The sequence below is a fragment of the Protopterus annectens genome, chromosome 5.part0 (assembly GCF_019279795.1).
Source record: "Protopterus annectens isolate FY-2018-M chromosome 5.part0, PAN1.0, whole genome shotgun sequence".
Taxonomy (NCBI): Eukaryota; Metazoa; Chordata; order Ceratodontiformes; family Protopteridae; genus Protopterus; species Protopterus annectens.
In genome coordinates, this window is record NC_056735.1 from 439,031,740 (window position 1) to 439,057,854 (window position 26,115).

Genomic DNA, 26,115 nt, shown 5'->3' on the forward strand with positions numbered 1-26,115 from the left:
TATCTATTCTTAATGAGTATGTGTACCACCTGCATTACCTTGAGCACTGTCATTTTGAGGTGTGAAGATGTGAATGGACACATAGTCTGGTATGGCTGTGGTGCTCGCCACAGCCTTGAACCAGATGTTCTTGACAGCACACAGGTCTGCATAATCCAGGATGGGGACACATTCCACAGAGTGGAGTTCAGTGTTGCATACCCACTGTATAGCAGCATAACCATGATGTTTTATAAAGATGGTGCTCTCATTGCCAACTTTTCCCTGAACAGTGCATCTAAGATGTATTTTGGAGGTGTCGGTAGCCTTGGCTGGTACTACAAATCTCAGGGGTGAGAGATGAACAGCATCACTGGTGAAGCGTTGATGTCTGTTGATCAAGGCATCCCAGGCAGACATGTAGTAGATCCACTGACAATGAAACCACATGCTATTATGAATTATTGACTTCCATCACTTTCAGTGAAAGTTATGCATATACCTGTGAGAGACATAGACTGGCTAAGCACATTCATGTGTCTGCATACAGGCCAATGACATATGTCTTTAGTTGTACACACCTGCAGGAATTATTTTTGTCAACCTTATGTTAACTGATATCCCTTGATTTGTGGCAATGTGTGGTAAGGCCTTTTGTGTCAACCCACAGACAGCTATCTGTGATCATTCCCATATGTAGCCACTTGACACATACATCAATGTGTCTCACAACATCATCACCATTGACTAAGAGGTATGATTTTGTGTTTCGCCTCAGGTATTTGACCAGTGAGAGAGTGGTGCATGCAGTATTATGTGTACTGTGTACTCTAGAGGCAGGATTTTCTTAGGGGTCTGTTTACAATGTGTCTGGTAAGGAGCTGCACACATGCAGGTGTGTGTGATGTGCATATAGGGGGTGCAGGATATGAGCTGTGCATGTTGGCATAATGCTCATTGCCATATGTAATGACTGCTGTTGGAAACACCATGGCAGCAAGGATTGAACTGCAGTCACATCTGTCACAAGTTGTATTTGTGTGTCATAGGAGTAAAGGGGTATGGACACACCCAGCACCTCAGCAGCAAGTCCTGCAAAGGTAGATTCATGCTGCCACACCCATGGGGTTGACATCCTGATATACAATGTTTGTAGGCACACCTTGCAGTGAAGATGTGGATGCCTATGCATGGGTAGAGGACATGTTCAACTTTGCTGACATTGTGTTTGCCTTGCAAGTATACAAAGTCATGTCAAACAACTAGACAGCACACTGGTTGTTGTGTGACATGATGTGGGAACACAGACTTGCGTTTTGGGTACATAATTGTACAATATGACATGCCTAGGACATGTGGCAGGTGGACAAACATTGGCCAAATGTTGCCAGTCTGCTGCATTAGGTCTCACAGCCATGCAATGCAGATATCCACCAGTAATCTGTTGAATGGCAGGATGCATGACTCGCTGTGACATTATCACCTATGATGGCTCACCTCCAGTGTGATGATTGTTACAGTAAGACTTGACATCTATGTTAACGGACATTGCACATTATATTGTGGCATTATAGCAGTGCTACTAATCCCTGTCTTGTCAGTTCCCTATTGACATACCACCAAGCCTGGAACAGACACATGCACACGCTAACTGATTTCCCAGGTTGCTAATCAAGGCAGCTACCTGAAAAGGGTATGTGAAGCCTACAGAGCCTTTCATCATGTGTGGATGAACAAACAGGCTGTGTCTTGCTTGTCATCAAGGGCTTTGTAGTAACATTTACATGTGATGACAGAAAATGTATTGGAGCATGGTATCCTATGTGAGAGTGGTGTCAGTGAGACCAGCAGTAGTAGTTTCCAGTCACCGGCAATTCCATGGACTCCCATGCTGAACATAGTCTTCACAAGGTAATTGTGTCCTGTTATCTGTGTAAAACCCCCACCTTACCTTCACAGGGTATACATATTACACTTACTCAAACTATTTGTCTGCACTCTATACAGACACCTTGGATTACTCTCTTCTTGGAACATGCTGGAAACAAATGCAATACTTAGTTGCACAAAGGACAACTAGCATGTATTGCCAAGCAGTGTCCCCAGATCTCCTAGTCATGCGCTATGAAATGCCATGAAAGGAGTTAGCATGGATACGGGCAGTAACAGTGTTATGTACCTTCCGACATTGGACCACACACACTGTTATACTCAAGGTCAAATCATGCCTACCGACTCTAACTGGTGGATCCCATTGAGTGTTGCACTATGTAATAGATGACAGGAGCATTACTCACTCTACCTACTATGGCCAGACAAGGTGTTTGACAATATTAGGCCAGCTGGAAACTGTGTAGGTTATCTAAAGAGTGTTATGTCAGCTGGTGGACAGACAAGTGTCTGACAGTCATAATCTAGGAAGATAGCATTGGGAGACCTATGCTGCAATGACGCCAGTCACTAGTGGATTTCCCCAGACATCATTAATGGTGTACCCCTTCTAGCCATTTCCTCTCTGCAGTCACAGCCACTGTCAGTGCCCTCTGACTGACTACATTAACAGGTGATTGCATATTAGGAGCTGTCACTGAATCCCACACAAAACCAACAGTTATCCAGGATGGCCTGAGACACACATTCAGTTGTTGTCTGAGCCACTAACAAATACTAAATGCCAATGACTGCACAATGCTATCCTGTGGAAAGTCATCCACTCCTGGGAAATATAGTAGTGTCCACACACCACACACAGTTGAGTCAGTACTCATGGACTTATGGACACAGAAAGTAATGTAGCCTCTGACTGTCACTGGTCAGTAAGATGTGGGAATGCATTCAATATTATACAATCTAAACAAAAAGGTTTGTGATGTAACTCCCAGACTGTCATTGATATATGCGTGTGGCAATCATCACACCTATCATTGTGTACAATGGCAACCTTGATATGTCACTACACAGGCATATCTTACAACTGTAGCAGCCACACAGTTTCCATGGTACAGCACTACACATTGCAGATAGCATGTCCTATGGAGTCCGTGTCAAGACAATACATGTGTAGCCTGTCTCTTAAATTCTTTGGAGGGGATGTGTATGACTGTCATACAGGGAGGTGTCAGATTCCACTGTGTACCTTCCATGTATCCATGCCAGGACTAACACATGTCTTACCTGTCATACACACCTACACCATCACTGTGGCATAAATAGTGCATGCTGGAGAGAAGGGTATGTAACACAGATAGTATAGCCTATATGTAACAGGCCCCCCATGCATGCAAAGAACACATCTGCTGTGACAAATATCATGTTCAGGTTACACAATGGGATGCAGAACAAGACAATCATAGCTGTTATCAGACAAAAGTCTGTACTGGACACATTAAATTTGTAGATAGGTCATCACCAGCACCACAGCTTGCAGATGTTTTAGCTCCCGAAACCCTGGTGACACTTATCAAGATTATCAGACCTTTTCACTGATTAGGGATGCATGAGTATACTGAAAGATGCCATTGTCCTTGTTACCCTGTTTTACATATATGCACCTATGGAGCCATGCACCTATAGTGCTGTACCTATATTTCTTCTTTGCTGATGTTCTATCCTATGCTGTGATGTCAATGGCTTTATTGCCACTGTGTATACATAGGTGTCCCCAACAGAATCCTGAAACAGAAACTCAAACAGGTCCATTACACACCTTTAATTGTGTAAGTATACAGGAATTACAACATCATACAACATAAAGTACACAAAATTATGTGGCTTACTCATTACAAATGTCAGCGTACAGTATCTGTCAATAACCACTATAAGTAGCATGGCAAAACAACACTGCATTACACAAGTACATGTCACTCTGTGCATCAGACACATAACTTAATTTCCCTGCATTAATGACATGGATGTGGCACAGGTATCATCACTTACACAGGGTGTTGTGTGGGGGTGCAGGAGGCCTAGGCTGATCCAAAAGGTTGACAGTATGTGTGTCAGTCAGGAAGGGAAGCAGGCAAGATGGACTATGGAAATGTACCATTTGTGTCTATAGATGACCTGGATTTTTCAGTGGTGTGTGATTGTGTGCATGTACACAGTCAAGCTTAGTGCTAGCCTTACATATGTGTATGTTGGACAGCTTTAAAGCATGTATGGTAGGGCTGACAGTTCACTGTCTCTGGCCCAAATATGGGAACTGGCTCTGCCAGGAGTTGCACTGGCACCAGCATTCCCAAGTTTAGAAGTGGTGCTAGGTAACTGATGGTGACTGCTGTCTGCTGGGATCATGCCCTCCACGGGAATGCCCAGGACCATGAGCCCATGCTTGTCGCATCTTGGTGGGAACAGCACACTCACCTTTGTAGTGCTGGATGTACTGCCACTATGGTAGTGTGATTGTGCATGGCCACATGGACTCTCAGTAGATGGTGTTGCTGACCTATGTCCTATGTCCATGAGGCCAATGCTCAACTCTAACCACACATTCCAGCACAGACGCAGTGTATTCCAAGACAGACTCTGTCTCAGCCCACCTTCTTTCTACTGCATCAGTGAACTGATCCAGGGTGTCACCAATGCAGAGGAGGTAGTCACGGATGTTAGACTGTGCTGCCTCCTTAACTTTGAACATACATCTGGAGTTCCTTTTGGAACATGCCTGTGCCTCCATGAAGGGCCAAAACATACACTGAATGAACAGTGATGTGATACCTGCAACAGGTGGTGGGAGGACAGCAGGCTTCCTACAAAAACCCCTGTCAATCCACCTGTGTGGAACCTTGCCAACTCTGTGACTATGGCTATTGTCTACACTCACTGGAGCCACAGTTGCCACACTTCCCTGTTCAATGTCCCCACCCTCTGAGTGTCCAATATCTGTGGCATCCAGGGACTGGGTATGTGTAGGCATACTGATTATGTGCAGTGACAATGAGGGTAAAAGAGTGATGTCAACCTCTAGGACATATTCAGTGCCTGAAACCCCCACCTGTGCCTTACTGTGGCCACCATCATCATCCAGTGTCTGAACAGACAGTGACATCATGTTGTGTATGAAGATAGGTTCATAGGTTGGTACTAGGCCATCGGCCCTAGGGCCTGTAGAAGCCTAGCTATAACAATTCCCTGGCTATTTCTTCCCACAATATTTACTTCCCTAGACCCCTGTCTAACAGGGTGACTGAAATGATCCCCGGGGTGAATTTCCTATCTCCCATCCAATCTTCAAGTTTCCTTTTGAATAGGGCCAAAGAGGTGCTCTGCTTGACATGTATGGGCAGTCTATTCCAGAGTCTGGGAAGTTTCTGGGTCAGGAACCTATCCCTCCAGCATGTTTTGTTCACTGTGATGACAAGGTTTAGATCCCTGGAGTGTGTGTCTCTGAGGAATTGGGATTGTTTTAAGTGTAATATGTCCAGCAGCTCTGGGTTTGACATGGCCTTGTATGTTAAGCAGAGATTGCCTCTGAGTAGACGATATGCGACAGAGTATAGCTGGAGTTTTTTTTTGATGGTCAGCATAGGGCATGTGCTTTAGGCCTTGATTCTTTTAGTGAGGTATTTCAGCGGCCTTTCTTGTTGTTGCAGATGCCTTAAGAGGTACATACCAAATTGGTTTTGTAGTCTATAATGGGTCTAATGATGGATGAGGACAGTGGGACAATGACCTCCTTTTCTGGATGAAAAGCCCTTAGTGATGATGTGTGCCACATAGAAGGATTTCCTGACTGTTGTGGTGATGTGGTTATTGAAGGTGAGACCACTGTCCACCTGTGTCCCTAAGTCTCTTATCACACTGTTGGTGTTTAGTGTACTGCCACCTATGCGGTAATTCATGAGTACATGTTTTTTTCCCAAAGGGGATAACTATACATTTCTTGGCATTGAGCTTGAGCCAAAGGCATTGACACCAAGCATTTGTTTCTGTAAGGCCCTTTTGTAGAATATCCACATCATTTGGGGATTCAATAATGGCTCCCAGTTTGCAGTCATCTGCAATAGAGACCAACCCACCCAGTTACCTGTGATAAGGAAAAAGAGTACATTAATACCTACACTATTATGGTCTGCAGTACTGTGCTGCAATGTATGTACAGCTCTGTACACTTTTGGCACTATTACCGACCTGTTGAAACCCCTACCTCATATAGTAGGACAAGAGGACATTACTTTTCCCACAAACAGCTGTAATTACTTGTAAATAAAAGTTCTTTACTTAGCAATCTCATCAGCAGCAATGAGGTACACTGTTGATATTTGTGAAGACACTGCACAGTTGACACATATGGCAATCTGCAATGTCCTGACAATACTATCAAATCTATCAGAGTGGTCACACCTACAAGGCATACGTATGACTCTAACATGTGTACAGCCAGAAAATATCTTTACAGTTGATAATCATGCCGACAGTGCACCAATCCAGGCAGCAGGTATGAAATGACACTTTAGGGATTACATTGCTGTAAACCTGCATCTATAACAAAACCGTGTTGTGGTTACCAGGAGCAGAACCATGGCCTTGTCTTATACCTGACAGACCTGTGAAAAGTTGAGGGGGAGGTAATGTAAGTACCACTGCATGTTGCACCAATACATCCATATATCTCACATTTACAGCAGCTACTGTGTTTATTGTTATACCAGTCAACATCTGAGCATGAGTCAAACTGCAGTTAACCCCCTCAAAGAACACAGACCTGAAACCCACGTAAGAGTGCACACCCTGATACATTGAATGCTACAGTATTGCACTGGTGATCAAACTAAGCTTACCTGCACGCTCCTCTGCCATGGAAACTGTGGCACCCAGATCCACAATGTATGGTGTGATGGATGCCTGGGATCTGTCGTGTGCACCTAGTTTCACCAGGAATTCCTCAGTGGCTGAGAGTGGTTGCTCCACTGTAGGCCCTCCACTCATGACACTGCAATCCCTGGCTACATCTGCTGCTCTTCTGCATGCAGCATTGATCATGTCTGTTGCACAGTGATGAAATTGCTCATATGGCCATGTCTGTTGACCTGCGGCATTCACATCATAACAAGGTCAGCCCACAATGCTGCCCACTGTTCCCTGTTTTGCCTCCCTTGGATAGTAGGAGTTCATGGTGTTGCTGGAGGCCTTCAAGTATAATATCATTTTCCACATTTGTGAAACATACATGGCATCGTGGGTACATGTTTCCTGAAAGACAACAGAATGGGAACACATGTCAGAATCACATAAGTGGAAGTACACTATGTAGAAATACAACAAGAACAGAATGGCTGGCAGTATCCACTGCTTATTCATGCATGTCATATTTCACAGTGTGCAAACATACTAAGCATGTGGATACAACTAAGATATTAGTGATAGTCAGCTATTGCTGTCTGTGCCATGATAGATACTGCTGTATGATCATACACCCGACACTGGAGTCTATTGTAGTGTGTCTCCTAGAGGCAACCCCCCTGATAATATATCAAAACAACAATGCCAAACAAATAGCAGTGTGCTATTACAACCACTATAAAGGGACAGTCCCATGAGACCAGTCTGCCACACTGACAAAAAATATTCCACCCTTGATGTAATGTAAGTCCTCTGTAGGTGTAACAAATATGGAGATCAATGGCATGTCATTATCACAGTTCTAAGATAGGCATAATGCTGTAATCCATATTCCCTATAAGTAGATTCACACATCTGTATCCCGTTGTAAACAAAAAGGTTACATACTTGCTGGAGTGTAAAACTCTTCTGTTAATATGTGCTGATATTTAAGATTTTGCAAACGTGTATTCTGTATGCAGAAAGCCTCATACAGAATGGTTCCCCATAGCAAGCAAGTTTGCCTTTTAAACATGCTTCTCATTAGCAGGTGATTGTCTCTTACTCTATCTGTGGTTCTGAAAGGCTAATTGCAGCCAACATAGCTGATTTGCACTATCATCAGCCAATGGCATGCAACCACTATACAAGATATAAGGCCTTCATGTAAAATAAAGGCTCTTTCTGATATGTTGTGCTGGACATTACTGGGGTGAGGAGACTACATCATTGCAGAGGATAGGTCTGTAGCAGCTACTTTTGCATTGAGATATTTGTGCTACAGGCTGCAGTTGCTGCTGCAGGTGATACGCAGAGGCAGACAGTGTGAACACTTTTGAGGACAACAAGCTGTAGGAGTAACTGTGGGAGCTGTGTCATCCTTGTTGTAGATGCAGCATCAGAGTGAGGGTATCCCTTCCACTCCAATCGAGGCATGTTTTAAAGGTATGTATGTTAGGCAATGCTGCCATTAACAAAGTATTAGGCAACATGTTTGTTGTGTCCCTGAGCAGCATAGGGGATAAATATAACATTATGTCCACCATTTGGGGAACTGTCAGGCTATGTGTTACAGTCTGGAACTCATTTGGAACATGTATGCTGACAGTCCTTGTTGCAAACAGGGGCTTCATATGTGTATGTTGGTTGTGTGACTGTGCTAATCTTCTCTGTGAGTTTGAAAGGATTGTGTACTGCACTCTGATAGTAGTGGGCCTCATTTGCATTACCGAGTTAAAATCCTCTGTGACTGCATATTAATGCATGACATGACACTTTATGCACTTATAGTTTTGCTATAGGGATATGTGAAGTTTGTTCCTATCTGCAGGCCTGTGACTTCCATCAGTGAAAAGCAGACATTTAATTTGAAATGCATTGTGTGGATAAAGAATGCATGCCTCAGTCATTAATTGGTGGTTTCACAATAATGCAATTAAAATGCTACACGCCACTTGATTTGAACCTAGGACAGTGTAAACACAAGAACCAAGTCCCAGCCACTGATAAAGGTAACTGCTAGACAAACAATGAAAATCCAAAGCATAAAAATTGGCAGGGACGCCACAGCTTCACACAGTAAAAGTATTTATTTGTAAAAATGGACCTGATAAGTGCTTTCACATTGTAAAACCAACGCTTCTTCAGATCAGAAAACACACAAAGTCACAACTCAGTTTAAAAACAGTTAGATATTCAATCAGCTATGTTAATTCATCACTTCATTAAACCAATTTCCTTCCTTTCAATACAGGTTTTAAAGAGACACAAGCATTAATACCAGGATGTGTATCAGCCTGTAGCATCAAGATTTATTTAAGTTCTACTGTTTCAGTATAGTTAGTGAGATTCCCCCTCCCCCTCAGTGACCCACATGAACTATTTGTAGTACTCTAAAAAAATTTCATGTCCAGCATTTTCTTTAAGATGTTTAGCTAGTGCATTGTTCATATTGCAAGTCCTAATCTCATAATAATAGCTAAAAATTATATCTTTTAGTCTCTTATTGGTCTTTCCAACATAGAATCCTGTGCAGGACTTGCATGTGGCTAAGTAAATCACATTTGCTGTACTACAATCTGCATAGAATTTGGGACTAAAAATATATTTCATCATTGGATGTTTAAATATTTGTTTCTGTGAAATATATGTGAAATATATGTACAGGCTCTGCAATGCCTGCAACTGTATGTACCAAGTCTTGCAGACCCAAGTTACTTGACCCAGTATTACAAGTACCTGTGCACAGGTTGTCTTTTCAAGTTTAAAGAATTTTTGTACATAAAGGAGGGATTATTCCCAACTATTTCAGCTGTCTTGTTGTCACTTGTGAGCATTCCCCAGTTTATTTAGTAAAATATTACAAATAGAGCCTACTTCATTTGTGTACTTCAGACCAAATCTGAGTTTACTGACAAAGCTCCTATCCTTATGGGCACTAGAAGCACATCTAGAGAAGTATGGGGCAGCAATGGGTTTTCTGTCCTTGACCACCCTCTCTTTATGCTGTGTCAGAAAGTCCTTCTTATAACCCCTTTTCAAAAAATGTTGACTCAATGCATCAATGTTTTCATGAAATGCTTCCTTTTGTGTGCATAGCCTAGGGGCTCTCATGTATTGGCCTCTTACTACATTAGGATATATATGCCTGGGGTGCATACTATCAAAGGACAAGTAACTATTTTTCCAACATCCCTTTCAGAATAAATTTGTATCAATCTGACCCATTTGTTTAACCATTAATCGTACATCCAAGAAATCTCTCTTTCTGTGACATGGACATAGTAAACTTCAAAAATTCAGTAGTATGATTAATACAGTGAAAAAAACATACACTTCTTCTTGGCCCCCTCCCCACAAGATAAAAACATCATTAACAAAATGACGATAAAATCTAATGTGTGGTCTAGATATATTGTTATTGTTAAGCACAAATTGTTCCTCCCATGAGTTCATTACTGCATCTGCATATGAATTTGCACAGGGGGTGCCCATGGCCACTCCCCATTTTTGTGCATATAAGCAGTCACCATACAAAAAAAAATGTTGTTGGGGCAGAGCCTAAATGGCTAACTGAAAGCAGCAGTATTTTAGAGCTCCATATAACTAATTAAATAAAGCAGGAAAAAATATTCTTTTTTTTTCTTCAAAGTATAAAATATTATAGATAAAAGTCTAATTTACATACATAGAAACTTTGGTGAAGTTTTGCAAATAATTTTCTGTCAAAAAGCTTGGAGATATATTCACCTGTTAAAATGAGCAACTCAAAGAATTATCACCAGGATGCTGCCTTAAAGAAGGGACTACAACAGTTGGCATCTACCCTGCAGGGGTTGTCTTTGAAGATGGATGATTGTAAAGAGAATCTAGAAAATCTTAAAACAAGCAGTCAAAAACAGGGTCACACCATCAAAGAAATGCTACAACAATACCAGGCAAGGATAACAGGAATAGAGGTTTCTCTAAATTACTTATAAAGCAGACTTAAGGAAGAGGAAACACAGAAGGAACTGCTTCTTAAACAAAACACTTGGTTAATAAAGTAGATGACTTAGAAAATAGGGAGAGGAGAAATAACATCAGGATTTTTGGATTACCTGAAAACACAGAAGGTGAGGATATTAGTTATTTTTTATCAAGCTGGATCCCTGACTTTTTAAATTTAAAAGAAAGACTTTCCTTTGGCATTGAGAGGGCACACAGAGCTTTTGGGAAACCTGCCACTAACTCAAACTCTCCTCCTAGGTCAATAATTATCAAATTTCTTTCATACTTGGGTAAGAATCTGATTTTAAGATCTGCTTGGAGGAAGGCACCTCTAAAATATAAACAAAGCCTGATAAGATTTGATAACGACTATTCATCTAGAATAATGGAACAAAGGAAAAAAAGTGTGGCCAATGATAAAGTTTCTGAAACAAAATAACATCAAGGCACAACTTGCAAATCCAGCTAAGATAAGAATACTGTATGCCAACAAGATGAGGACTTTTGTGACTTAGAGGAAGCCTCTTCATTTATTAAAACTAATAGTGTGATTACTTTACCAGAAGATATGGATTGGATGTCACCTTCTCTCAAGAGAACAAAAGAAACAAATGTCTGGACAGATGTCAAAAAGAAGAAGCAAAAGACTGATACTGTTACAGCCAAATCTCTCAAAGCATCTACTATGATATGAATTGTTTTAACATTACTTTAAAGGTCCAGTTTTACTGCTTGGAATTTTAAAACAAAGGTAACTAACTACTGGAATCTTTATCTATATTTTTTGAAAATAGATGGCACATGAGAGTTTTCACATTACCTCAGGTATGTAAAACAGGGTACTTTTCTTTCACAGAAGGAGGGTTATATAGCACATAAAATATTTATACTGTAAATCAACATACATAGTATATGTGCATTTTCTCTTTTCTTTCTCTCTCTTCTCTCTTTTCTCATTATTATTTTAACTGCATCTTGTCCTTTCTAAATTCTCTCCTATTTACTATACTAATATAGTCTGTATATATTTAATAACTCACTATCTATACATAGATAAATAATAGTCTAAAATAATCTAGTTTTAAGGTAGACCAATTGGAATAGAGAACTTAATTAATTGTTATTAAAATATTTATTAGATTAATGATAGTCACTGTTATGCTTATTGGGATTGAGGACATGTTCGTGATTAACTCTGAAATGTTCCATTCATGTACATATGCCCTTTGAATTATTTCCTTTTAGTATTAACAAATATATGAAAAAAAGGAGGGAAAATATATACAGTTGGCTAAGAGAAGTGAAGCTTTCTTCACATTCTATTTGCCTTGCTATAGCAACAGTAAACAGCTGTTGCAGTTTCTAAGGACACTGAACCTGCAAAATATATTTAGCCTCACAGATAACAATTAATAAGAAAAAGTAATGCTGTTTAGTTATTAAAATGAAAAACAACATAGGCAAGGTAAAATTAATACATAATAGGACTATTTGTAATATTTTATGATTCATCCTCATAGGATTACATATTCCTGGAAACACAACTGAAATGTTCCCTAACAACATGTGCATTTGAATGTAGCTGCTTGATTAAAAAGTATTACTCAGTTTAACATGCTGATTTCACAAGCTGCACTGTAAGTTACATTTTATATGTTACTTGAAATTGTCAGTCTCTAGTGCACATGAAAAGATACATATTACTTTATGCAATATGTTATCTTTGCATTTACCTCACACTCTGTACAAACTCACATGGTAACTGATAGCTATTCATTTAAAATATCAATATTAAATGTGCCCTTGAAATGCTATTGACATTTTGACAAAATATAATCTGAACTGTAAAATGAATGACTTAAAAGAAGTAATGCATAGGATTTCAAAGACAGTTCTTGACACTACAGTGAAAGTAAAAATATATATTCACAAGGAAGTACGGAAATGTTTTAGTCTTCCAGTTAAAATAGCTTACTGTCAACATTATGCAATATCAGAAAGTTTGAAGAGCTAGGAAATTACTATTCTTTGTCTTTATGATGATTATTAGACAGATGTTAGACACTGCTTTGTTTAATGAATTGTGACATATGTTTATGAGGAAAAGTGGACTCAATTACTCACATTGGACTACACATTCCTGGAAGCTCAATTGAAATGTCCTCAAATTACTTGTGAATTTAAATGAAACTGCCTGTTTAATAAACATAACTTACTTTAATAATCTGAATCCATAAGCTGTCTGTTCTATATATGCTACATTATATATGTCACTTGCATATGACAGTCTCTAGAGCACACGATAAAATACATATTATTTTCGCAACATTCTACATTTGCACTAACCATACATTCTAAACTAACTCAATTGGCAACTAACAAGTTATTTATTTGAAACAGTCTAAATATTAATTGTGCCCTTGAAATACTGTTGCAGTTTTGATAAAACAAAACCTGAATTGAAAGGGGAATGATTTGAAGAAGTGAAGTATTGTACAGATTTCAAAGACAACTACTGACTACAATATAAGTAGAAATGTATACATGCAAGGAAAAATTGAAATGCTTTATACTTTTAGTTAAAATAGCTTATTGTTAACTTTTTGCTTTATCAGAAAATGTAAAGAGCTAGGAAATTACTTCTAATTTGTCTTTATAATGTTTACTAAAGTGATGTTAGTCACTGACTTGTTTAATGGATTGCGAGTCATATTCAAGATGGACTAATGAATGTTATTTCTGTTTACCTATGTTTGTTGAAGTTCTTTTATTAGTACTGATTTAAAACAAGGGAAAGAAAGGGAAGGGAAATCTCTGTTTTTGGTCAAGGGAGGAGAGGCTTAAGAGTATTTTAACTGCCCCGAGAACTCTCTAAGATGCTCTAAATACTATTTGATTAATACTTATCTAAGATAAGTCTTGATTACCATATAGGTACCTTCACATTCATTCTAGACATAATGTGATTACCCATTCTGGAAGCATGAGGTGCCCTATGCAGGACGGGAATTTTCAGGGTGATCATAGTTCATTCTTAGACTCTGCTTTGTAAATCTATAAATATGTAAAAGCACTGCACACTAAAATGTAGGGCACCTCTACTCAGAGTCAGGATACCACTGATAAGCCATGTCTTTTCATAAGTGTAAGTTGAAGATGGTGAGCTGAAGAGTGTGAAAGTAAAGAAAGACAGTACACCTACAGTAAATTCATATTTCATTGGTAATCACTCATTGTTTCCTGCAGAGTCCTTTTAGTCAAATTATTTTAGTAATAATCTATTTGTTGTTGGCTTATTTAGTGTATGCTCCTCTGTTGCATTTAATTTATCCAAAATGACATATCTGACATGTTTGGGATCTCTTAAGGGTAACTAGATATTAGATATTTTCTAAGTCAACATAATAATTGTTTACACTACTAACATTCCATCCTGATATATAAAATACTATAGAACAATAATATAATAATATACAATTTCATATCTCTTTTAAGAAAATTCTCCATATAATAATTTAACATATGGAACTCAGTTGATATTGTTGGTTAAAGGTATGAGTGATAATCCAATAGATCTATCTTTATCTACTGGATTAGGAATTACTTTTATTCCATGTTTAATGGGAAATTCATATTTACTTGTATTTGATACTTTCAAATTAATGTTTTATAAAAAGTACTTTTTTGAAGCCTGACCAGAATTTTACCCTACTTGTATTTAAAGAAGAAAGAACATTAAATTACACTCCCAAGTTTACACACATAAAAACAACATTCAATGTTATCAGAAAATATGGTATAACTACTATAATCAAAATAAAAAAAAGAAGCAAAACGTTTCTTCCAACAATAACTTGAAATGGATTTAGCATTCTTATTATTAAATACTAATGGCTTAAATAATGAAAATAAAAGATAAAACTTACTAAACTATTTAAAACTAAACAAGGCACATGTAGTATTTTTCCAGAAAACACATTTTAAGACTAATGATCACTTTATTTGTAACCCTAAGGACTATACAGTCTTAGCTCAATCATCCTATAGAACAAAGGCAAAAGGAGTATAAATTCTCTGGAAGAAAAACATAATCACTCCAAAAGCTATTTATAAATATGAAGACAAAGAAGGTCTACTAGCATTTTTTATAATTAAATTTAATACATAATATGAACCTTAGCTAATTTATAGTGGCTCCCAGGAATTGGAGCAGGAATGGTTAAAAACACCTAGATTGTATTTCCAACAATTATAAAGGAAATCTTATACTGGGAGGAGACTTTAATTGTACCTTAGAAGCTTCTGAAACCACCAAGAAGTCTTTTCACATAGCAACTATTTTAAAATCCTTAAAATGATGGATTGATTAATTTCATTTAATAGACACTTTTAAAGTAAAAGGTGATAAATCCTTATTATTTTCCCATAAAGACCATAGATTTGGAGCACAAATCAGACTAGACAAATTATTTATAGTTCAAGATTTACAAACAAAAATCCTGAACTTCTCAATAATTCCATGTCCCTTCTCAGATCATGACTCTCTGAATGAATGAAGCTCCAAACAGAGTTTAAACCTTTAATCCTATCAACTAGAATTCCATCATATATCATGAAAATTAAAGAATTCAGAACCTAGATGTTGTCAGAACTACAATTATTTCTTGAAATTAATAATACAACAGAAATCAGTAGAGTCATACTTTGGGACTCATTAAAAACATATTTATTTGGTAAGACCCTTAGCTGGTACAAAAACAAAGTTAGAAAGTGGGAAACTGAATCATTAGACTTGCAAATCAGACTTTTGACAGCAAAATCTAAAAACAAAATCTGAATTGTCCAGAAGTCAAAAAAGAAATAGAGGAATTAAATAAAAAATATAATGAAATTTTAACACAAAAAACTTGTCTAGCCTTGGAAAATTTAAAATAAACTCATTAGCCACCTCCCCAAGATATCTACATAACTTATCTAAAAGAATTAAAATACAATCTAAAGCAAATAACATTGGTAGTATATATCATGAAAAGAAATGGAAAAAAGTATCAGATATAGGAGACATCCTTGAAGCATTGCAGTTCCATTATATGGAACACTTCAAAAAAGAAGATTTAGATACCGACCAAATAAACTTAGATGCAAAACAATTCCCAAAAACCTAAAACTAGACTTACAAAAACCTATATCCTACAAAGAAATTGTTGACAAGATAAAATAAAGTAAATCTAACAAAGATCCAGGGATAGATGGTATAATTATGGAAATATACAAACTCTTCCCTTCAACAGTAATCTCCTTTTTCATAAAACTTTGCTAGAAGTCCAGTCAGAAGCAACAATACCACCCTCATGGAAATATTCTCTCATAACTCCAATTCTAAAAGAGTATAAACCATCAGACCTTTGCACCTCATACAGACCTATATCATTACTGAAAAATGATTACAAAATATTCATGTCAATCCTAGCTAACATAATGAAAATTCCACTTTCAAAGACAATTAATAATGATCAAATTGGATTTTTATATAACAGGCACACACATGATAATATTAAAAGGATACTTGCTCTTATAAATTATGTGAATAAAAAAGATAGAGAAACACTTGGATTAGACATAGAACAAGCCTGATTCCCTCAGCTGGAAATATCTATTTAAAACTTTAGCATTATTTGAATTTCCTCCTCCCTTCATCTTATTACTAAAAAAGATATATATCAATAACTTATCCTACATTAAATTAGGTCCTTTCACCTCAGAGTCTACCCATATAATGAAGGGTGCTAAACAAGGATGCCCCCTTTCTCCTATTTTATTTGCTTTGGCTATAGAAATACTTACAGAAATAATATGCAATAATCCAGGAATAAAAGGAATATAAGTCTACGACCAGTACATATCTAACAATAATTAATTTTGCTGATGATATTTTATTAACCCTATCAAACTCCAGAGAGTCATTAGGAGAGCTAGAAGAAATATTGAAGAAATTTTGTAAGATTTCAGGTCTACACTTTACTAGATCAAAATCAAAATTTCTATTTTAAAATAAGAAAAAAGTACTACAAGTTACAGATAAATCCATCATAGGAAAACAAGAACTTACGCTAAATTATTTAGGAATAGTGCTATGCAAAAATATAAATGAAACAATATTAGTAAATTATAAAAACATTATTGAAACAATAAAAATATATATAGAAAAGTGGAACAAAATTATATTAACTCTTGAAGACAGATTGCAATTAATAAAAATGATCTTAATGCCAAAAATACTATGTGTAGCATTAGCAATACAGTTAGTTCCTGAAAGATGCATTCTTAAAGAAATAAACTCATGTTTAATAAAATGCTTATGATATCCCAAAAGAATAGAGTAGCTCTAACTCATCACATTAGAGTCTGGAAACAAGGAGGATTGAACTTCCTAGAAATAGAAACATATATAAAAGCATCTGTGCTTAAAACTACAATAGACTGGATAAACCCAAATAATTTTGCCAACTGGAAAGAATTAACAATGGCTATATTAACAAATGAATTTAATCTGTTAAAAAAAATTTAATAGTAGACAAATCAAACAAACCCTGGTACATATTATGCATAATTATACAATATAATATAACAGAACCTTCTAAAACAACATTGATTAATCATTACATCAATTCCTTTAGGAAACTTATCAATGCATAGATCTAAAACTTTGGTTTGACCTTTTAATCCCATTTACCATCACTAAGAACTTTCCTCACCAAATATATGGGGAAACAATAACCTCCTGGGAACAAAATGGATTCTTATGTTGGTTTCAATGTGTAAAATAAATTAAATGTTTTAGATATACATATGATAAAAACTGCTTACAGTATTCCAACACAGGACTGATTAACCTTACAAAACATTCTAATGTACACTCAAGATTTATGCAGATTAATTAATAATTCTTCATTTAAAGATATTCCAAATCTAATAAGTTTTCTGTATAAATTTATATATAGTAGTCGTGAAAAGAAAAATTCCATTTCAAATCGATATACAGAGTTAATAACATATAAAACAATTCCCAAACCATCATACTGGCAGTTCTTAACAAAAGGTCAGTCATTGCAGTTAACAGAAGAAATTAAAACTAACATCTTACTATCAGTTAATTACACCTCTAACACACAGTACTGAAAAATATTTAACTGGAAATACTTACATAGAGCATTTTTAACACCAGATAGAATCAAAAAGATCAGTACTACTACAAATGTTTTTTGCTGGAGGTGTGAAAAGTCAAATAAAGCAGACTGGATTCATATTTTGTATGAATGTAATAAAATTAAATCATATTGGAATGGAATCAATCATTTTTTACAAGCTTTATTTAATGAATCCTTTACCTTAACTAAAGTATTAATGATACTAAATGTAAATGAAGGTCCCTACCTGAATAAGACAAATATGTATTTGTTATGGACAATACTTGCTATATCTAGGAAATGCATAACCAGAAGGTGGAATTCAAATACACCCCTGACCTTGGAAGAATTCTACACTTTACTAAAGACAACTGCATCAATGGAAATAAAAATCAAAGAACTACGAATCTATCCCAGGCCATTGGTAAATAATCCTTGGAAGAAAGTTATATCTTTGTTGGACACTGCAATAATCAATATTGTATCTCTGATAACTGATCTGTTAATTCTATATTTAATAACATACAGTGTATATAACTGAAAGTCAGGCTATTGTAAACATAGTATATAGTTGTTTAAAATGATATTTAAAAAATATTATGTAAATGTTATTTTAATTGAAAATAAAAAAAAATGTTTGAGAAAAAAAAAATATTGTTGAGACCCAAATCCAACAAGCAGCAAACAATGTCAACCTGAGAGTTGTCAAAATTCCCTCTATGTGCCAACAGTTCTCTAATGGTATTAAGGCCATGCTCATTCAGGATGCATGTAAATACATTCACTACATCAAGGGTCATGAGAAAAACCCCTGTTATATCACCACAACTCTGCAAAAACATGAATAGGTCAGTTAAAAATTGTTCAGTATCCCTGAGTACAACAGATACAGAAGCCAACATTGCCTTAAGCTTACTTTCCACATATAAAGAGCATGTTTGTGTGACCCTTCCTTCACCTGACACAATCAAATGTAGGGGTGGTTTAATCAAAGATTTATGGACCTTGGAAAGGCCCTTTATCAATGGTATCTTAGGTTCAGTCACATACAAAAAATCAAACAAGTCAAGTCAATGGAAGTTTCCATAAATAAATCATATAAAGCACTATGTACATAATCAAAATGTACTGTTTGCAAGGGATTTAACAGACAGTGCTACAGAATCACTGTTATAGTAGATGTATTTGCAAGATATAACTACACACATACAGGCTGTGCCATGCTTTTTCTACAGCCATCATTATGTGCATGGCTTTAGATGGATGTATTTCTGAACCAGGGTCCGAGTTGAACATGTATTTTGCCACTAATGCCTTAGCAAATGTATTTGTAAATGTTGCTGATAAAAGGGGGCACTTACCTGCTATTAGAGACCCCGCTTGCATCCATTATTCTGTGTTTGGCTTTCTAGTGGTGTACTCTTGCATCAGAGTCCAAGGTACACTGCCAATTTTTCTATTACACTTTAAGCAAGTTTGTGAGACACTGCATGATGTGCAGCTCTGCTTAAAAACATTTAATGAGCGTAACTTGCAATTACTATGTTTTGCTTAAACCACCTGTTTTAATTAACAGCTGTGTGACATGGCAGGTTAATGGACTGGTCTACATGTGCAATGCAACTAGGTTTAAAATACAGGACGTGTTTATTTTGTACATGTTTAGTATCATTAAAAACACATATATCAGTATAGCTCCATTTAGCTGAGCTAAGCAAAGCTGCATGACATGGTGCTGCACTCAGCATTGTGCTAAAAATATATAAAGAAAAGAAAAGTGGGGAGATAGGAAAGTGGTGAAATAGGGTGCAAGCAGGGGGAAACATAATGAAAGGCAAGTAGGTATGTGCAGGAAGGGTGTAGGAAAGAACCATAGCTATCCACTTCTTGTACAGCAACAACTGTGCACTTTGACAGAATTTGTAGATGACTTTGTTCATAGGTTCATAGGTAAGTAATGGGTTATCTGCCCAAAGGCATATATTAGCCCAGCCACATTGTGCGGTATTCACCGCCCCTTTGGTTAGTTCCCCAGGCCCTTGATCTAGCAGCTAGTACCCTTGACCCCTATCTAGTAGAGCTCTTGGTATGATCCCTGGTGTGAACTTTCTATTACCCATCCACTCATCAAGGTTCCTCTTGAAGAGTGATAGTGAGGGGCTCTGTCTTATGTAGATTGGGATCTTGTTCCATAGCAAGGGAAGTCTTTGCGAAGGGAATCTATCCCTCCAGCATGTTCTATTCATTGTTGTGCTGAGGTTTATATCCCTGGAGCGTGTAGCTTGAGTGGATTTGGTTTTGCTAAGATGCAGCATGTTCAACAGTACTGGGTTGGACATGGCTTTGTATGTTAGACAGAGATCGCCTATGAGAAGGTGGTATGCAACAGAGAAAAGCCTTAGTTTTTACAATCGTGCTGCATAGGGCAACTGTTTGAGGCCAGTAATCCTCTTAGTGAGGTACCTCTGTGGTCTCTCCAGCTGCTGGAGATGCCTAGCCAGGTACATTCCAATTGGTGCATTGTGCTCAATAATGGGTCTGATGTGGGAAGAGTAGAGGGGTACCACTACATCCTTAGATCTTGATGTGAACCCTTTTGAGATCAGATGGGTCATATAGAAGGATTTTAATTATTTTGATAACCTTGGCAACATGGTTATCAAAGGAAAGCTGACTATCTACTTGGGTCCCTAGAGTCCTTATTACTACTTCAGATTTCAGGGGGTTAACTCCTATGTGGTAGTTCGTGGGTACTCTGTTTTTTTCCAAAGGAGATTACTATGCATTTTTTAGCATTTAGCTTGAGATCATGACTTTGACACCATGCATCAGTCTCATTAAGGCCCTTCTGGAGGATATCCATGTCGGCCGTAGACTCTATTATAGCACCCAGCTTGCAGTCGTCCACAAACTTGGTCAGCCACAGCCCTTCAGTGCTTGCCTGTACTTCTGAGAAGTATATGCCAAACAGGAGGGGCCCCAGGACAGAAACCTAAGGCACTCCGCTCATTACTGGTTTGGATTCGGACATAGATCCCACTACTCTTACTTTGTGGGATTGGTCTGAGAGCCAGTTTGTGATCCATCTTGTGACGTAAGGGTTTATGCCCAGGTTGGTGAGTTTATCAATAATACCCGAATGGGGAATGGTGTCAAATGCTTTAGCAAAGTCAAGTTAAGCTGTGTGTACCTCCTTTCCCTTGTCTATAGCCTGAGTAACTGTCTCAAAGAAGTCCACCAGGTTCAGGAGGCATGATCTGCCCTTGATGAAGCCAAACTGTGTGGGGTCAAGTGTTTGGGGGTTCCCAATCTCTCCATTTGTGATTTCCATAATGACTTGCTCCATTGCCTTACACATCAGACTGGTCAGGCTTATTGGTCGGTAGTTCCCAGGGTCGGTTGTGGGCCCACCCTTGTGCAGCAGAACCACCGTTGCTGTGGGCACATATCCTGTTGAGAGGCTGAGACTGAACAGGGTATTCAGATGCGGGGTTTATTCATTTTGGAGTTCACGTATGACACAGCCCGGGACACCATCTGGTCCCATGGAGGCAGTGTTTTTAGCTTTAGATAAAGCCTTATTAACCAACGTATCAGTAATAATTGGAGTTACACAATCTCCTGGAATAGTAATAGGCCTTGTAGGTGGTGAGGGGGGGGGGGGGGGATTTGCACTGAACCTGTCAGCCAAGATGTTGGCAATGTCAGTGGGGTCAGTGCATTTTGTTCCATTTTGTACTAGCTCAGAACAGACCTGAGGGTTGCTATTTAGGTTTTTGATGTGACCATAGAAGGCCTCATGGTTATCCTTGGCATCCTTGGCAACTTTCTTTTTGAAATTGACTTTAGTTAACTTGATGAGGGCCCTCAATTTCTTAAAAAGGCTGATCAGGGAAGATTTTTCTACTTGAGATTTGGCCTTTTCTTTTATAAGTCTCCTCCTTTTATTGTATAGTTTGCTTATGGCCAGGGTCCACCAGACTGCTTTCTTCTTGCTTGAGGAAGGAGACTTGGTTTTATTTGGGATAGCACGGTCCATGCAATCCTGAAGATGTATATAAAGTGCCTTGGTGTAGGATTCTGCATCCTGGATATCATTATCCTTCTTCAAGGGAATAGTGAAGCTTTCCACTTCTGACGCAAGTAGTTTGAAGTTTGCTTTGCAAAGGTTTTTTATGATGGTTTCTTTGACAGGGGGAGGTGGAGGGTGAGGATGTCTAGGATTATCAGTTTGTGGTCTGATCTGACCAGAGAGGGAGTGATAATGGGTGTGGTACAATGGACGCCCATATTTGTGATGACTAAATCCAATATGTTGTCCCCTCTAGTGGGAGAACATACCAGTTGTTCAAGGGCATTTGAATTTATAAATTCTATGAACCGCTGGGCATAGGAGTTAGAACTTTGGTAGTTCACCCAGTCTATACCAGGGTAGTTGAAATCACCCAAAATGATGGTATTAGATAGGACCTTTATATTTTCCAATGCCTCAAGGAATGCTGAGTGAGCATCTTGGGACATGGTGGGCGATCTATAACAGGCTACGACTTGAAATGTGGTTTTGCCTGCTGATAGTTGTGCATGGATGATCTCTGGGGCATCATGCTGCACCACTAACCTGGAGATGTAGGTATCCTTGATGAATATGGTTACACCTCCGCCCTTTGTACTGCGATCCGATAACTTTGGACTGTGAACCCCAGAGAGACAGGTGAGGACAACATAATTGCATTGTTAAGCCAATTAGGCCAAATTATGTGCGTCTAGTGGACGTGTGTAAAATGGAGAGCTATATAAGGGGCGATATATATATATATATATATATATATATATATATATATATATATATATATATATATAATAGTGGATATGTTATGTAGTGTACTGTGTTGTTTCGTGTAGTGTGTTGGTGTAATGGTTTTCGTGTTTTTTTGTTGGTATTTTTTTTTTGTTTGTTTTCTTTGCCGGGGATTAGTGTTGTGTGTTTAAAACTGCATTTCGAGGATATAAAGGTGATCCATATATATATATATATATATATATATATATATATATATTTTTTTTTTTTTGTAACAGGTGCCCATTTTTTTTTTAAGGTAAGAGTGGAATGTTGGGGAAGGGGCGTAGGTACATGTGGGGGAGTTAAGTTGGGTAGGAGAGGAAGCTTTTGCAGATAGATAAGACAGACAAGACAGCAGACAGGGGTGGTGTGTGATATAAGAGGCGATGTGAACACCTTGGATGGGGTGGGTGTTGTGGAATCTTAGTCCAATGTAGCTCCACAATGTAGCAGCTTGACTCACATCCCCACCCATGAGACTGTTGGCACTCCTCTGTCACTGCTCTGAGAGAAGTAGTGGTGGAGAGTGGGTTATGGGATGACTCTGCCCCACCAGAGTGATCAGCATACTCTCCAGCTGATGCAGCCATCTTCCAAAATCACAGTAGATGATCCTGGACACCAGACTCAGCTGTTCATCACGGCTGACAACTCCCCCTCCAACACCACTCCCAGAGGGGGGACCATCCCTTTCCCATGGGGCAGTACTAATCAGTGCCACAGGTTGTGCAGGGGCAGCAGAGGGGACACCACCAGGCTGGGTTCTAGACATGCTGGGACCTGGTTCCATGACCACAGGAAGGTAGGCAGATCTCGAGGAACCGTCTGACCTTGACACGCTGTAGTGATGTAGTTATAAGAATCATTTAAGGTTAGTAATAACCAAACTAATGTTAGTATTACCAGAATGGAACACAATATTTATTAATCCAAACACATATTAAGGAATGCTATGTGTAACACAACATTAAGTAACATAACAGTAAGTATGTTAGCTACAAGCCAGTATGAATTAAACCAAAAGGCCAACAAAACAGTTAGTTTAACAAAATATGTTAATATTAAACCATAATAATAAATAATAATAATAATAATAATAATAATAAATTAAAGAAGATAAGGGTTGCGGTGAGAGAGAAAAATATACCATTAGTTACCCCACAGGTAATATTACTACAAAGAGTACTACTACATAGTTCTACAGGTGTGCAGTGGCAGTTTTGAGTATAGTGACTAAAGTTCCACTATAGTAAATGTAGCATGGACATACCTCTCAAGCTGTTAGCAAGAGACAGTTTGGGCCAAACAGTAACAAATTCAGGTACACATGGAACAGTTTTACATAATGTGAACTTACATAACTACCAAGGTGTTCTGTAAACAGATTTGAAAATATATTGCATTTCAGGTAATCATTTATCTGGTAATCATGGAACAGACAGATTAGGCAATTGTAATAACATTATGAAAAATTGTGACAGTTAAGAGGTATGTTTGTGTACATTTATTAAACTAGACAGTAGTCATGCCTTAGATGGCAGGCATGGTTGTAGAATCCAAAAGCTGTGACTGAAGGGGACATCTGGAAGTAATGTGACAACTGACTACAGCAACTTGGAACAGATATGCAATGAATACAGCCTTAATACAAATATTGTCAGATTTATTTAGGAAAGCACAGTGCTGCTTAACACTTTATCTGTACTGTTGTGGGCTACCTCACCCATATACATTTTGTTCCTGGAGTGGGAGGAAAGGAGAGTATTATGTGACTGAAATTGGCCTGCAGACAGCCTTGAACCATAGTATGAGTTGAGCAATACATTATTCAGGTGATTACTTTTGCATTCTACGACTATTACAGTTTTACACTTAACTGCATTACAACAGACATGCAATGAATGCAACCCTAATGCTAATATTAACACAGATTTACATAGTAAAACACAATGATACTTAACAGTTTACTGATACTGCTGTTTATTATCTGTGCTGTCTACACACAATATCTGCCTTTAAAGTAGGCTACCTCACCCAAATACCTTTTCTTCTTAGAATGGGAATAAAAGAGAACATTATGTGAGTGAAATTGGCCTGGAGACAGCCTTGAATCATACTATGAGTTGAGCAATACATTTATCAGACAATTTCTTTTGAATTCTACAATTATTACAGTTTTACACTTGACTGCAGCAACCTTACCATACACATACAATGCATAGAGATCTAGTGCAATTATATTATGACACCACAATCCTGCTGTGCATATTTTTGCTTACTGTTATTGATATTGATTAGTGTTTACTGCAATATAGTTAGTGTTCATTTATTACACTGCACTTCTAATTTCCCATTTATTGCACTACAGTTTGTATTGTTTATTCTTTATTTCAGTCCAGTTTTTTTATTCATTATTGTTCATTGCACTACAGTAATCATAATATATCTGTACTTACCACACTCACTGCATAACTTGGCCAGGCATCCGGCATGGGATTGGACATTGTGAGCCCTCTCAACAGCAGCTGTTGGGAGGGAAGCATACCATTATGCATACCAGTTTTGCACAGATTCAGCTTGCATTTTAGTAAAATACTTAAAAAAATACTTAGATATGTCTGGGTCATGCCTAGCCCTTACCTCTTGCACACAGGTGACCAAAGATCCCCTCTTTCAACACTTCAGGTCACCATAGTGTTCACAACACTGCTCACCAGTGTGGGGGATACAAGTAGCACTGTTAACCTATTTCAGGCTTCAGTGTTACACTCTGAGCCCTGGTAACAGCCCTGCAGCAGCCTAGGTTCATAACTGTGTATCAGGAGTCCAACAAAAATCCTGGAATCCTGCACATCCCATCTCTGTGCCCAAAAGTGCTCACCCTCGAACACACTGTCTGGCATACTGTCAGTTAGATAGACTCAAATGAAAGACTGCAGAATTCCCACATATTGCCCTTAATAAAGGCTGTTTTCCTACCCTTACACATAATTCAGCAGCATTCAAAAAAGCTGCATGGTGCTTAGCATCGTGCAAACCAGCAAATCGAAGCTGAGCATCATGAAAACTCACATAATCAGGTTTTAGTGAAGCTTAGCAATGCACAAAATTAGTAGCTTTTAATCCCATCTAAGCAGTATTTAGCATAGCGCAGCTCTTCCAAATGTAAATGTTATGTTTTTAAATTAAACAAAAATTTAGATTACCTTAAACAAATGGTATGTCTGTTAGGGATGCGAACCTGTGACCTACAAAGTTTTAGGCTGTCACTCTACCCATTTAGCTACTGGATAGTATAGA